This window comes from Anabrus simplex, chromosome X, assembly GCF_040414725.1.
Source record: "Anabrus simplex isolate iqAnaSimp1 chromosome X, ASM4041472v1, whole genome shotgun sequence".
Taxonomy (NCBI): domain Eukaryota; kingdom Metazoa; phylum Arthropoda; class Insecta; order Orthoptera; family Tettigoniidae; genus Anabrus; species Anabrus simplex.
In genome coordinates, this window is record NC_090279.1 from 214,498,576 (window position 1) to 214,514,794 (window position 16,219).

General features: G+C 39.6%; 1 pseudogene; it reads left to right on the forward strand.

Annotated features, from left to right (window-relative positions):
- The first annotated feature begins 12,175 nt into the window (after nucleotides 1-12,175).
- Nucleotides 12,176-13,354, forward strand: LOC137503379 (uncharacterized; annotated as a pseudogene).
- The last annotated feature ends 2,865 nt before the right edge of the window (nucleotides 13,355-16,219 follow it).

The following is a 16,219-nucleotide window of genomic DNA, read 5'->3' on the forward strand; positions in this document are numbered from 1 at the left end:
GATTCTGTACTTGTATTTGTATCCGGCCTCAATTAGTTCCATACTTCTTGAATTTAAATCGTTAGAAACTCGGTCTGACCATCCACGTCTTGGACTCCCTCTACTTCTCTTACCCCTAATGACCGAGCCCATTATTCTCATAGGTCGCCTATCCCACTCCATTCGCCTCACATGACCCCACCACCGAAGCCGGTTTATAAGTACAGCTTCGATTTCATTCCTAACTTAACCTTTATCTTCTCATTCCGAGAACCCTCCTGCCATTGTTGTGTCCACGTTTTAGTACCAGTGAACATTCTCGTTACTCTCCTGTCTGTTACTTCTAACTTATTAATAAGCCATACCGAATCCACTCAGCTTTCACTCCTGGTGTAAAGATAGTATCGTCTGGGAGCTGATGGCAACTGCGAGCTTTCCGCATTAGCTTTCTTTCACCTCCTAAATATTTTAAATGATCTTTCTGTTCCAAATTTGTATTCGTAGTAATGTTATTGGCTTTACGTCTCACTAACTGCTTTTTCGGTCTTCGGAGACGCCGAGGTGCCAGAATTTAGTTCCGCAGGAGTTCCTTTACGTCCCAGTAAATCTGCCAACACGAGTCTTACATATTTGACCCCCTTCAAATACCACCGAACTGAGCCAGGATGTAACCTGCCAAGTTGGGGTAAGAAGGCCAGCGCCTCAAACATCTGAGCCACTCAGCTAGCACTTTGTATTCCTCCTACCGCCCCTCTCTTCAGAAACAACCCGGGGTCATGAACCAATAACACGCCGCCCGGCCGCAATTGGCACACATCATCCGGAATTTCATAGTCGAACACCATGTCACGTTGCTACCTCGGCTTTCACACACCGAAAAAATGAGGTCCTTGGTCGGACTACCAGAGGCTTCCCACAGATCACTCTCGGCCCCAACGGACATCCAAACTCTCGTCTCAATGCGATTTTAAGCGTTGTCATGACACTTTATTTTCTTGCAATTTGTCAATATTCCAACAGATCAACTCGACAAAATATGTAGTACTACTATCCGAATAGGCCAAGGTAGTAGCCACTTGTTTTTACATAAGCAAATTAATCAATCCAGGATCTCTCCCTTAAACAAAACAAGTGCATACTTTTCTAACAAACATTCCCACTAAGAGGAATTCTGAGAATTAATTCTCACTTCCTGCAGGTGAAGATAACTTTGGACAGCCTAATTAATTTTCAAGTTTCTCCTCAAGTCAGACATCAGAAAAGTATTAAATGTGAAAGAGAGAGACGGTCATACAGAATTCTCTTTCAGTAGGTAAGAGAAATATTGACTTCTTCATTAGATTGCTTGACTGATCATATTGCACTGCTCAGTGTTTACCGACGTTTATTTATTCAGGGAAATATAAAAGAAACAGTCTTACTTTTTAGAATATACAATATTTGCTAGAGGTAAATAAGAGTTCTTTAATGTAATGTGCATATTGAATAAATTATAATTAATACCATCCGAAGAGGAAATAAATTGTTCTGAAGTGAATTTAGGAGTTTTATTCTTCTTGCGCCAATAACGCGTTTCCTGTTTATCAATGTATGGAAAATAAGTAACTTTAAATTTCTGATATAAGACGCAGCTCTCATACTTAGTATAGAGAGGTAAAACAATTATCACACTCAAAATATCTTTATTGCTCACTTTACGTCTGATTATTTTTTTTTTTGATAGTGGCTTTACCTCACACGGACACAGTTAGGTCTTATGGCGACGATTGGATAGGAAAGGCCTAGAAGTTGGAAGGAAACGGCCGTGGCCTTAATTAAAGTACAGCCCCAGCCTTTGCCTGGTATGAAAATGGGAAACCACGGAAACCATCTTAAGGGATTCTAATCCACTATCTCCCGGATTCAAGCTCACAGCCGCGCGCCTCTAACCGCACGGCCAAATCGCCGAATTAAGGACCGAATTAAGAAGGACATGGCATTCGTAGATCTAGAAAAGGCGTTCGATAATTTTAATTGGACCAAGCTATTTGAGATTCTAAAGCTGATCGGGATCAGATACCGAGAAAGCAATATAGTAAGGAGTGGGGCAAGGCTGTCGTTTGTGTCCAATCTTCCTTTCAATGTTCACACAGAAGAGGCGATAAAGGAAATCAGAGAGGAATTTGGAAAAGGAAACGCAACCCAAGGAGAACTCAAAACCCTGATATTTATCGATGATATCCTTATTTTATATCAGTCTGCAGAAGATCTGGAGGAATTACTGAGTGGTATGGACAGAGTCATGGGGAAGGTGTACTAGATGAAAATAAATAAGTCCAAAACAAAAGTAATGGAGTGCAGTCGAACAAAGTCAGGTAATGGAGGAAATATTAGATTAGGAAATGAACTCTTAAAAAAGAGTAAAATAACTAATGATGGTAGGAGTAACGACATAATATACAGACTAGTACAAGGAAGGCCTTTCTTAAGAAAAGAAATTTGTTCACTTTTAGCAATGACATAGGAATCAGAAACATGTTTTTGAAGATCTTCGTCTGGAGCGTGGCATTATATGGAAATTAAACATGTACAATAACTAGCTCAGAAAGAATCACAATAGAAGCTTATGAAATGCGGTGTTACAGAAGAATGCTGACGGCGAGATTGAGAGATCGAATAACGAATGGAGAGATGCCGAATCGAATTGGTGAGAGGAGAAGTAATAGGTCAAATTTGACCAGAAGGAGAGGTAGAATGATAGGACACACCTCAAGACACCCTGGTCTTGATCAGTTGGTTTTCGAGGAAAGTTATAGCAGGTTATAGCAGATGTAGTATGTTGTAGTTAAGTAGAAATGAAGCTTTAGCAAAGAATAGGGTAACATGAAGAGCTGCATCAAACCCGTGCATGAAATGAAGAGCCAAACAACAAGAACACGCCAAGTGAGACCGATATAAATAAGAAACAAGTAAGAACCTAAAAACACTTCTCATCAATTCTAGTTCTTCTATATCCAGTTTTTCTCGGCTTCCCACAAGATTGATCAGTTATTGAGGGGCCAATTTGGCATATCTTCAGTCTTGACGTGGAAACAGAAGACCGCTGGATAAACAAAGGGAGAAGTATGGACGAGGAGATGGCCTATCTATGTGAAGACAGCAGTCTATGAAGATGTGGGTATTGCATTTTTTCTTTTATATGTTTGAGTTTTGTCTTCTACTCTCATATTCATAAAAACCAAAATACCTTGTAAGAGTAGAGATAGGACGTTCATATTCACAGGACCTGAGCATTTGTACGTTCTAAAGAAATGTTTACCATTTGAACCATGTCGGCCCTCAGGTTCAAGATCCACATCGATATCTCGGTGCACCTTACCGAGCTCGATAGCTGCAGTCGCTTAAGTGCGGCCAGTATCCAGTATTCGGGAGATAGTAGGTTCGAATCCCACCGTCGGCAGCCCTGAAGATGGTTTTCCGTGGTTTCCCATTTTCACACCAGTCAAGTGCTGGGGCTGTACCTTAATTAAGGCCACGGCCGCTTCCTTCCCACTCCTAGCCCTTTCGCGTCCCAACGTCGCCATAAGACCTAACTGTGTCGGTGCGACGTAAAGCAACTAGCAAAAAAAATCTCGGCGCACCACCACCGATTGGTAAAATGTGCCTGAGGCTCTCCTTGTCGCTATAAACCGAAGGTAATGGATCAATGTCACTTGAGCAGACGTGTACAGAACCGCAACGTCAAATGAGTGGGTTTGAAAAAGGACGCATTATTGGCATGAGAGAGCGTGAAGCATCCATCCGGGAATTTGCTGCTCGTGTGGAAGAAAGTGTGTCGGCAGTGCAACGGGTGTGTACAGAATGGTTCATAGAAGGCCGTAGAACTCGAAGAGATGGGTCCGATCGCATCACCCAAACCACCCCCGGAGAAGATCGACACCTCATACGAATGGCATTGCAGGACGGTTCTGCGTCCTCCTCGGCTCTGGCGCAATAGTGGAATAGTGTATCACACCGTACACTATCAGGAGTGACAGTCCGTTGCCGTTTAGTACTGTCTGGATTAACTGCACGTCGTTCACTTATCCGCGTACCTCTGATTAATGTGCAGAAACATGCTAGACTGCAATAGTGCATGAAACGACAGGAATGGCAGCAGATAGTGTTTTCGGACGAATCCAGGTTCTGTTTGTTTGAAAATGATAGCCACATTTTGCTTCGCCGCAGAGAGGAGGAGCGGCATCACAATGACTGCATTCGCACAAGACATACAGCGCCAACTCAATGCCCTATGGTACTGGGTACAACCACAAATAACAGTTGTGACAAGTTTGACCCACGTGAATGATATCCTGCGACCCGTAGCCATACCCTTCATGAACGATACTCCCGATGCTTTATTTCAGCAGGACAATACGCGACCACATGTTGCTGCACGAACACATGCCTTCTTATTGTCACAGGATGTCAGACTGTTGTCCTGACCCACCCGATCATCGGACTTATCGCCAATCGAAAATGCGTGGGTTATGATGAAACGACAGGTGAGGCGCTCTGACCCAATGGCAACCACCAAAGATGAACTGTGGAACCAGCCACATACCCCATCACGCATGGAACAAGTTGTCAGTGCCCAGAGAGAACCCAGTGCCTACTAGGCAACAGGACACATACTAAACTTATGTGACTGAAATGCTAATCGTTTCTGTAGACCATACTAATAAACACGTCCTGTGAATATCAACTTTTTGTCGCTAGTCTGTCAGGGTGTTCCGTTTTTTTAAGAACTTGAGTGTACTTCTGTTCGCTTTTCGGATGCTCACTTATCAATTGTTCGTGCCCTATTTTGCAACTTATGACTAGACTCGTCAGTTGTTCCTTTCCACTACTAGGCTGAAGAGTATTAGTTTCTCTGTCTTGGCAACACAGAAAGTTAATGTGCTCCCCACCAGGCTGCTGTGCCTCATCGACCCGAACTCGCTGTTCACTATTGCGCGGTGGAGATAACTCGGCCAAAGTTTAAACACACATCGAGAGTAATTGTTCGGAAACCGACAGAGTTATTTCTTGGGCTACATATTATGTCCCGAATTTGCTACCGAACTGCGATCATTGTAACGAGCATCGGCTAAACGTAACATAAAATTCCCTATATTTCACTACCACGGTGATCTTTAAGAGGATATGCTTAAATATGTTTTATAGGATGTATCATAAATACTTGTGCAAAAGATGTGGGTGGATTCCTCTCATCAAAACAAGGGGAAATGCCCTATAAATACATATCAAGAAATACTTCGTTTTGATGTAAATATGTCCTAGGACAGGAAGTCATCCGAAAATTTGTGTAACGAAAGTCTCGTGCAACAAAATGTGTGACGGAAGTGTAACCTGGCAACTATGCATACTGTGATGTAAAGTATTGTTACCTAGCAACCGTGCAGACTGTGATGTAAAGTATTGTTACCTAGCAACCGTGCAGACTGTGGTGTAAAGTACTGTGACGTAGCAACCGTGCAGGCTATGTCTTATGCCTGAAATTAGCAATCGTTGACGAATGGCCATGACCAAGAGACAGATAAGAAATATTTATGATTATTTAGTTTTCCAAAAAGGAAATTTTACGCCTTTCTTATGAATTGTTATTACTGAATGTCTATGTTCGAGTTACACTCCAAGAACAGACGACGCATTTATGTATATGCCGTTGGTATATGGGGATAGTCTATGATACAGATTTCCGTCTCAGGGGTTACATGACTGGCATAATTTCTGCAAAATTATCCATTGCCAGAGACGATCAGGGCAGTAGTGTAAGTGCCATAGAGGGTACACAAAGTGTTATGAGATGTGTGTAACAAGAGGGTGGGCATTTTGAACAAATATTGTAAATGAAATCGTATCACACAGATACAAAATTGCATCTATTACAACTTTCGTTATTCTAACTCGAGGCTTTCTCCTTTAGCACAGATTTTCCCGCTGCACAGACAAAGCAGGGAGCATGCCGACACGTCCGGAGTTTGGACTGATAATATATTTCTACGAAGCACCTGTTACTTTCGGCCGCCCAACTTACTGAGCTGTATGCACGGTATCTGAATCATTTTTAAGCATTAATTATTTATACTAGGTGTCCCGCACGCAGTAATGATGAATGGGATACCTGATAACTGATTTTCACAGGAGCAGGTTACATCAGAATATGAAGAGATAACAACCTGACGGCCGCTCGCTGTGTGTTCCTCAGCGCTACCCGTCTAATGCGCACCCTTGTGTTAGTAAGCCTCGTTTTCGAACGCTCAGTAGTAAGCTGGTACTGGTTACAGTAGCACTACACTTGCTGTCAACATATGGACAACGGCTGGTGTGTTCAGCAAAGACGAATACACAGACATAATTTTAGTCTATGTAGAATCCGGTTGTAATGCAGCAGAAGCTCGCAGAAGGTATGCACAGGAGTATCCAAATAGCCGCCTACCTCCTTTACACGTATTTCTTCAAATAGAGATGAAATAAGACCTAACGGATCGTTCAAGGCACATACAAGTAACTCTATGATAGAATGGAATATCTGTGTGTATAAATCAATGGGTTATTAACGTTTATTTCGGCATCTTTGGCGTGTTTACAAATGCACCCCGTTACAGAACGTGTGTAGTAAAATGACTGCTATTTATTTAACATCTGAAAGATAGCACATTATAGCACTAAATTGTAAACCAGTGATTAGGCATCCCATTTGTCATTAGCGCATACGGGATCGTACACGTAGAAAACACGGGGGTGGAAGACCACCTGATATATAGCTACATCCTCTATTTATAACGTAGAATTACGATCAAAAAGAAAAGATTGCAATCCACAGTATTTGTATAATTCACATAGACCCACCAAAACTAAAACTTCGTTCGAACTTAACTGAACTAAATAGGGCCCGGTGACTTTTACATGAACGATGAAACCGCCATACATTTAGGCTCTTTCTGCAAGAGCGAAATAAAATGACAGGAATTTCCTTTTTTATTTATATTTAACTGAAAAGGAAAATATTTTAAATACACAGATCTCTCTTATTTAGGCTGCTACTCGTAACCGATGACATGAAACAACACTGGAAATTCAATAGACATACAAAAACTCACGGAAAAAATATACGGAGTCTACGCATATAATGAAATGAGAAGAAGAAGGATAAACAATGTTTCGTATGACGTACTTCATATTCCATGAAGCGGTTCCAGTTGGAAGTGAATATAAAATAAATAAATTTGCTCACACATCCACTTCACTTTTTCCCTCCATTCAAAAAAAAAACATTTCAAATTAATGTAAGTTATAAATTCAACGTTTCGTCATAAATGTCACCTTTTCTATCTCGAGAGAATACTGTAATTTTCAGAAATGTTTAACGTTGTTCAGTTTTGAAGCAGCTCCAGTACTACAACGCAGAGCAAAGTGGTTGTCATTATTGTCGACGAAGCACAACTAGATAATCAAACTCTCTTAACTCTAATCGGATGGGAGAAAGAGAGAGATCTGCTGTTCTAAATTATAAAGTATCAGCAAGAACGTCAAATAAGAAACACTCTGCTGCTAGTGGTATTAATCCTCATATGGTTTCATATATTTTTAACGTAACTGCTTTCATTGTCTTTGTCAGACCACAGACATGTTCTACTGAATTAAACAAAGTTTTCTTAATTTTTGTGGTTTATTGAGCGTAGTTCCTTTCTAAAAGGGGCTGCCTGGCCAAGGCGGTAAAGGCGTGCTCGGTTCGCCCGGAAGGACGTGGGTTCGAATCCCCGTCAGGAAGTCGTAAAATTTAAGAAAACGAGATTTCCACTTCCGGAGATGCATATGGCCCTGAGGTTCACTCCGCCTACACCAAAAATGAGTATCAGGCTATTTCCTGGGGGCAAAGGCGGCCGGGCATAGAGCTAAACACTCTACCCCATCACGTGCCGTGGTTAACAATGGTGGAAGCCTTTACCTTCCACTCCTCCAAGAGCCTGCATGGCCTGTACGGAGGTGACCTTGTCTTTTTGTGTTTTAGTTCCTTTATAAAATGATTTTAATATCACAGAAAAAGTTAAAAGAAAAATCACAAAAACAAAACTAAATATAAAAACACTAAAATGAAACTCCGAAAAAGAATACAATTTTGTATTTCTAACAACCTCTAAAGGAAACTATTCATTACCATTTCTCTGCTACGTCAGTCTTTTATGAAGAACCAAATTGGGGTTAAATATTGATGTCCAAAATCTATCTTGGTTAGAGCGCACAGTTTTCTTTATCAAAAGGTGTGCTTTACTTTATATAAATAACTACAAGTTCAGTAGAACACCCGGAAAGTGAGAGCTTGGTCTTTCGAAAGTTTGTCAACGGACTGTCATACAGTTGAGGGTCAACGTCGCACTAACACAGGAAAGTTTACGGTGACGATGGAATGGGAAGTAGGTGGACACGGCCTTACGTAAAGAAAACAGTCCCAGCATTCATCTGGGGTGAAAAGGGGAAACCACGGAAAACTATCTTCAGGGTTCGAACCCACTATCTGCTGAATGTAGGCTCACAACAGCGCGACCCTAGCCACATGGCCAACTAGTTCGGTAGTATATATACCGGACTGTCACAAGATCAGTTTCCAAATTTCCTCAGTTGCAGTCTTTGAATATTTTGACTGGATTCGTTGTATATCACATCAGACAGGCCGTCAGTTGATCTGGAGTGTTCAAAACCCCAGGATGAAATATTTAGGATTAGAATCGAGCCCAGGTCTTAATATAATAGGCAAGGAATCTAGCCATCCAAATGGTGCAAGACCCATCGACATTCGCTCTAGGACACCACCGCTTCAACTCCGTTATTACAAAGAATGAATCCTGCAGGAACGTCGCAATTAAATCACAATTATTTGTATTTGGTTGCAGTCAGTCCCTTAATGTAGGGGTAGGGTACCTGTTTCTTACTTGGAGTCCCAGGGTTCGATTCCTGGCCAGTGTAGAGGTCTTAATTCTGTTAAAATGTCATCACTTACTCTCGTGAGACTAACTAAGAAGATGTATAGTATGGGACTCAGCGGAAGTGGTCAAAAAAGTTAAACAACACGCTGAGCATCTGGGCACGCTGACCTCGTCACACTCCAATATCTGCAGGTCAGTTAACTAGCCAGGTCAAGATCCTTAATTGACTCTTGTGGCATGGGTTCGTTTGTTCATTCGTTCGGTTGTTTGACTGAATGTTTAATCAACTGATTGATTGTTTTTCGTTTGTTCTGTTAGTTTGGATTGATTGCCTTTTGTTTGTTATATTTGTTTTGTTTTCTTATATTTGTTTGTATGTTTGTTTAACATATTTTTGTTTCATATATTTGTTGTCTCTGTGATATATTTGTTTATTTGTTTGTTTGCTATATTTGTTGTCCCTTTGGTATATTTGTTATTTGTTTGGTATTAGATATATTTGTTATCTGTTTGGTATATTTCTTGTCTGTTTGATATATTTCTTATTTGTTTGGTATATTCGTTGCCTGTTTGATATATTTGATATTTCATGAATTTGTTTGATATATTTGTTATTTGTTTGGTATAGTTGTTTTTGTTTGATTAATTGATCGCTTATTTGTTCCCTCATTTGTCTGATCGATCGATTGTTTGTTTGCTTGTTCTTTCTTTTGTTTTATTCACTTTGTGTGTTTTATTGTCGTTTGGTGTGTTTATTATTCAGCGGGACAATGGCCTATGAAGCAACAATCAGCATCGTGTTACTTCGTTCTTCCGTTTGTTCGTTTGTTTGTTGATTTATTGAGTTCCTGTTCGCTCTTTCGTTTCTTGTTTTTGTTTGTTTAATCACTCTTTCGCTCTAGAGGTGTAATGTGAAGGACTGGAATGGAATTGGATATTTTGCCTCAAACAAACTCTACCAAAGGTTGCCTGATCAGCGATGGTCAGTTGAATAATTAACTACTCAGTTTGTTAACCTGAAGGATTGGATATGACACTCGACTCCATTCTCTTTAAGCTTCTCACTTCAGCGAACAACGTTCCTAGCAGCAGTAATTTTCTGTCCCAATTATACAAATATTTAATATTTACGTCCTTCTTTAACATACACTCTTCCTCAGTAAAATTATTTTTAGTCTCAAGCATTAATTATGACTTGAAATTTGGCAACCGTGGCGCCACGTAGCACTCTCGCGCCTTGCATTTAGCCCGCCCGCGTTATCTTTATAACTCTTGCTAACGACTTTTCCTTACCATATTTTAATGGACGTATTTAAATGTAATAAGAAAATGATGAAAGCTCTTCTCATTCATAAATTATTCATCTGAACATTCCTCTCAGTGTGCTCTCTCTCTGGCTTGCTTACTTAACATGAGCATAAATTGTAGCCGTTCAAAGGGAAAGGAATCTTACTTTAAAATTGTCCTCCTCCGACTTCATTCTTACTGGCCTGTGACCCTCTGCACATGATGGATGAGAGGCACGCGTATCAGTCGCTATGCAACCTACAACGGGGCTGAAGGCTACATTAGAGCCCGGTTCTTAAAAGACTGCCGTATAAGAATCTGCTGACTTGCACTGCAGATCGTATTAAATTCTTTGGAGAGGTGTAGATTACTTCCGATCAGGTGGAGTCCATTCGGCTATGAAGCAGCTCACTCTGAGGATCGGTGGGATAATACCTGGCTCCGAATCCAAAGATCGCAGGATCAACCCGACCAGAAAAATAGAGTCGGATTTTTGAAGTGTGGCAGAAAAATCCACCTAGCACTCCGTGCCGTTCGACGTATGCATGGTAAAGATTTCTGGTGGCATCTTATGTTCACAGAAAAAATATTTAAAAATTTAGCCATGGATCGCCCAATAGAGTTCCTTATCTCCGCCATCTAGTAGAGTAAAACAGAATCTCGAAATGCTAATTATTAGAGCCCGTATATTAAGGCAGTAATAGGTTAGAATGCAAACCAACTTACCTGTTGGGATCTGTCGTCTACCCGCTCTTCCGTAGTGCAGCGAGAGTAACATAAACTGTAGGGACGCTGTTGTTTATGCAAATCTCATAGCAGAACGTTTTTCCGGGTAGAGTATACTTGTCATTTGATTTAGCATGTTCGCGTTCTGATCTATTACAGTCTAAACATCCGGGATCTACTAAAAAATCAAATGACCATTCCCGATAGTGCCGGGAGTGTCCGAGGACAAGTTAGGCTCGCCAGATACAGGTCTTTTTATTTGACACCCATAGGCGACCTGCGCGCAATGTTGAAGATGAAATGATGATGAAGATGACATATACACCAGTTCTCGTGCCAGCGGAATTAACCAGTCATGGTTAACCCTAGCAATACTAACGGGGAGGGGGAGGCCCATAAGTACGATTTCGCCTATTAACCATGTGAAATAGTTTAATGACATCCTTGAGAAGCAATGTAATTGTCATAAATATATTGAAGTTCATAAAAATCATTATTATTTTCTGACTAACGAATACTACAAATTTTGTTATGGGCTTCCAATGCCCTCCCGTTAGTGTAATCAAAGGACCTGTCAATAGTCACTTAGTTGTTTAGTAACTTTGTTTCTAATGCTGTGAATTATGTTTGGCTGGCATGCATGTTGCAACAATGTTATCAGAGTTGATTGTTGCTGTTTGTCACTCTTTACAAAAGAGTGAACCATAGCAGTGAACAAACGCACTCGTAAGAAGTTAACTTGAGAAATTTAAATGAAGTTGTACACGATTCAGAAGAATTTGATGTCGAAACCAGTGAGGTGGAAGATAACATAGAAGAAGTTGGATCTTCTGACTCTGAAAATGAACCTGAGGAATCGGACAGTAATTCTACTGTAAGTACTGGAAACAAGTACATTACAAAATGTGGTCATGTATATATTGCACAACCAGCACGGCCTTCGAGCCAACCATCACAAAATATTGTGAAGGAGAAGATGGGGCTTCCCCGAGAGTGAAAAAATAAAGACTATCAGGGAAGCTGTAGAATTATTCTTTACTCCTCATATCATGGATCTCATAAAAGATCATTCAAATGAAGAAGAAGCTTCTCGTTTTGTCATAGAACCAACAGATGAAAGTGAGTTATTTTGCTACATTGGTTTATTGTTAGTAATGAGCACAGACTAAGACACAAGCGTACCAATTCAAGAATTATGGTATCTTCTCTATAGTTGACATGTATATTACAGAGCAATGAGTCGAACACGTTTCTTGGAAATAATAAGAATTATTAGGTTTGATGACAAATCTACACGAGAAATTCGACACCTGACGGACAAATTTGCGCCAGTGAGGGAGTTGTTTCAAACATTCAATTAAATATATTCAGTGTTTCATTCCTGGCCTTCAGTCTACTGTGGATGAAATTTTGTCATTCTTTCGAGGAAAATGTCCATTCAAAATTTTTATCAAAGATAAGCCAAGAAAAGACGACATTCTCATAAAAATAGTGACCAATTCTGAGATGAGATACGTTATTAGTGTGGATGTGTATGCAGGAAAGTCTATCAGAGTGAACCGGCAGAAGAAGAGAAGAGACTGGTGAGGGCCATTCAGAATTCATGGCGTAATGTGAAGACGGACAAATACTACACATCAATAGACCTGGCAGAAACACTCTGGACTTACTTGTTGGGATACAGAGGTCAAATAGAAGCCATATTCCTGAATAGCTGAAGACAACAGTTGGACGCAGTTTGCATTCAACCCCGTTTGCTTTCACTGATCCAGAGTCTCAGCGGTCGCCAGTTACTATTGTAGCAACTATGGTGAGAGAGAAGCCAAAGAGACTACTGTTGGTACTCTCAACACAGCACACAGGGGCAGCTGTCAACAACGATGAAAAGAAGAAAACGAAAATTAATCTGTATTACAATTCAATGAAGGGTGGAGTGGGTACAGTGAATCAAATGGCAAGACATTACTGCACAAAAAAGGGGAACAAGAAGATGGAACTGGTCTCTGTTCTGCACCTGCAAAGGAATTTACAGTATATCCTCTGAATTTTTCAAACTGGAAAGAAAAGTCAGCAAAACGTCGTAGAATTTTTCTTTCCAATTTAGGTCTTCAACTAATGAGATCTTCTGTTGATAGCCGAGCCAACAATTTATTTGGGCTGCAGAAATCAATCATTATGGCAATGGTGTCAATCCTAGAAAGAGATGTGTTATTCAAGCTCCAGATCCAGTACCAAATCAGCCAGTGAAACGTGGAAGGTGCCACATCTGCAGTGAAGTGTCGAAGAAGGTGAAGTATGAAGAAGTAGGTAATTCAATAGACACATGTTCTCAATGCAACAAGCATGTGTATCGAAAGCACAGCAAGAAAACAACAGTGTGTTCTAAGTGCAACACTTTTGATGACTCAGAATGACTTTGCTCTACTTGAAAGTGTTCGGATTCAGTTTTATACACTCAAAAGACACATTTACGTGTGTAAAGACATAAATACATGCAATTTTATATAAATGTGAAATGAGTTAGGGAATCTTCCACGTTTTTTACTGTTTCATATTTTTACATTACATTTTATTCTACATTAAATATTTTCATTTATTACTAACAAGGAAATGTGTCTTAATTAGGTGATATTAGAAAAATATTCATGGGACTCCCTTGCTGCTAAATTATGTTACAATGTATGGGTTGGTATTGCTAGGGTTAAAATTCCCGACCCTGTCGGAAATGGAACCCGATAGTCCCGTGACCAAAGGCCAAGACGCTACCTATTCAGCCATGGAGCCGGATTATATGATATATAAAGCCATGTGATAATTGTTATTAATCGCTACACTGCAGGCTGCAATAGATACAGGACTGTGTAAAGTTCACTAGCCATAATTATAGAAAATCATCGACCCGGCCGAGAATCGAACCCGGAACCCTCTGAACCAAATTCCTGAACCCTCACCATTCAGCCAAGGAGTCGAACATTTTGTCGGTAAATTCAAAAAAAATGTATTACAGTTCTCTTTGGAAACATGAATTTATCGTAAACATGTCTTTCAAAAAATTAGTAACGCGATATTACCTTGCATTTTCTACTGAATGATCCAACTTAATATCTTTATTCCGATACCTCCTTTATTCACAATAAGACGACATAACTTGGAATCTTACAATATTTCCTCGATAGTAAAGGTTCAAAGAGGAATATTAACTTCAGTTAGTGCTAAATAAAATGCAATATTAAAATGGTATGTCCACGCAAGTCACCAGATACAATTTATGATTTCTTGGTTTTTATTTGCAGGACTGCAAAACATCTTATCTGCCAAAAATTCCTAAATCAATGACAGGTCACCCAAGCGCCGCAGCTAAGTGTAGTAGAAGCACTTATCTTTTACTCCTAACAGTGAGTTCATAACTTCTATAAAAGTGACTTTGGTATAGCTATGTTTAGGAATAGTTACATGAATATTTACCTTTAACTAGTAAAGTTTTAGTTATACAGACAAACTCATTATAAATGTTGAATTCCGTCTTGTCATCACCACAAGTGTTTGTCACTCTGCACTTGACGTGCAATTGATGGATCTGCTGAATGTGACTGTCGTCTTCACGCCCCGTCAGCCAGATGTCAACTGTCCTTTCTTTAATCAACACTCCATAACAGCAACTCCATCGCATCGCCAACAGCCAGTACTAACGAAAACAGCACGAAACGGGGCAAATTGTCTGCTAAAATTATTACAGTTCATTCGCTCTCACGTATTATTTTATGAACAGGGAGGTTGAATTTTCACTGCATGTTGCACCATGTTAATGTTTGTCAGGAGAACTTAGAGTGCATATAACATTATTTCAAGACTGCGTGTATTAACCGACATTCGCTCACAGGTTACTCGTCGTACGTTAAAATGTACGATTGTAAGATAAGAATGTTGCAATTATACCTTGCACGATTCTTGTTAAGTAGATTCTTTCGTTACAATTAATAAGAGCGAAGATATTTGGCAACTCCTTTTTTCAAGATCTCCGTTAAATATTGCTACGCCAATTGTACAATATACTAACCAAATGCAATATACAGTATCTTACAGAACAATTCAGCTATACTTCAAATTAGTTATAGAGTTTCGACAAATTCTCCAAAGCCCTCCCTTCGTGCTGTCGTAATAAGAAAAGAGGAAACAAACTAAGAAACAGACAGACGTATAAATAAATAAATAGATAACAAAATAAACAAATAAACAAATATATTACAAAACAGACAAATAAAGAACGAAACACATAAATAAACAAACAGATGTCAAAATGAATAAATAAATAAATAAATAAATATCTTACAAAACAGACAAATAGAGAATGAAACACTCAAATGAATAAACAGAATACTAAACAGACATATAAAAAATTTGTCAGACAACTAAATGAGCAAACAAAGCAAGAATCAAATAAAAAATAGACAATAAATTATATTTAAAAAGCCAGCGATCAGACAAACAAGCAATAAGAAAATCTATCCAAGAGGTAAACAAACAAAATTTCAGATATACAAATGAACAAATATGCAAACACACAAACAAACAAACAATAAGCCGAGCAGATGAAACATCAATCAGAAAATATTACACAGACACACAAAAAGACCAAAAACAGGAAAATGCAAATATATGCAAAACAAATAAAGATTAATCAAACAGACCAACAGAAATTTAATTATTGTCAACTTTTCCATGCCCAGTATGAGACAAAGGAAAAGTGCGAGGCAAAACTTTGACATGTACAGACAAAATTCTATCATAAATGTTTATTGATATTTTCTTGAATGTGCTGTGTTAGGTTTTCTTAACGTGGGATAAAATTCTAGCGTACTTATTTCTGTTTTCTGCTAAGCGTGAACACTTCGAAACCTGAACGCTACCATCTAGAATGTTTGTCTTGTTCCTACCCCAATATATTTAGACTAAACAGGGCTGCATTTGCGGGAAAGTCCGTGTTCCCACCAGCCTCCCCTAGCTGATCCCGTGAAAGTACAAGCATCACACTGTCTACACATACACCAAATGATCGTTTGGAGGCACCCTATAGTGACATTACTCACTGTCTCGTATTGACAACCTCATTAATAGGGTTGTCATTTCTCACCCTATCAGATGTGGTGCCACAATATTCAATTACCCCTGGTATTGTCGACAGTCTGGACGCGAAGTTCCTTCACCACCCCTGATACAATGCACAACGATTCACTTCCGATATGACATACAAAAGAAACATGACACACATACAAAATGCA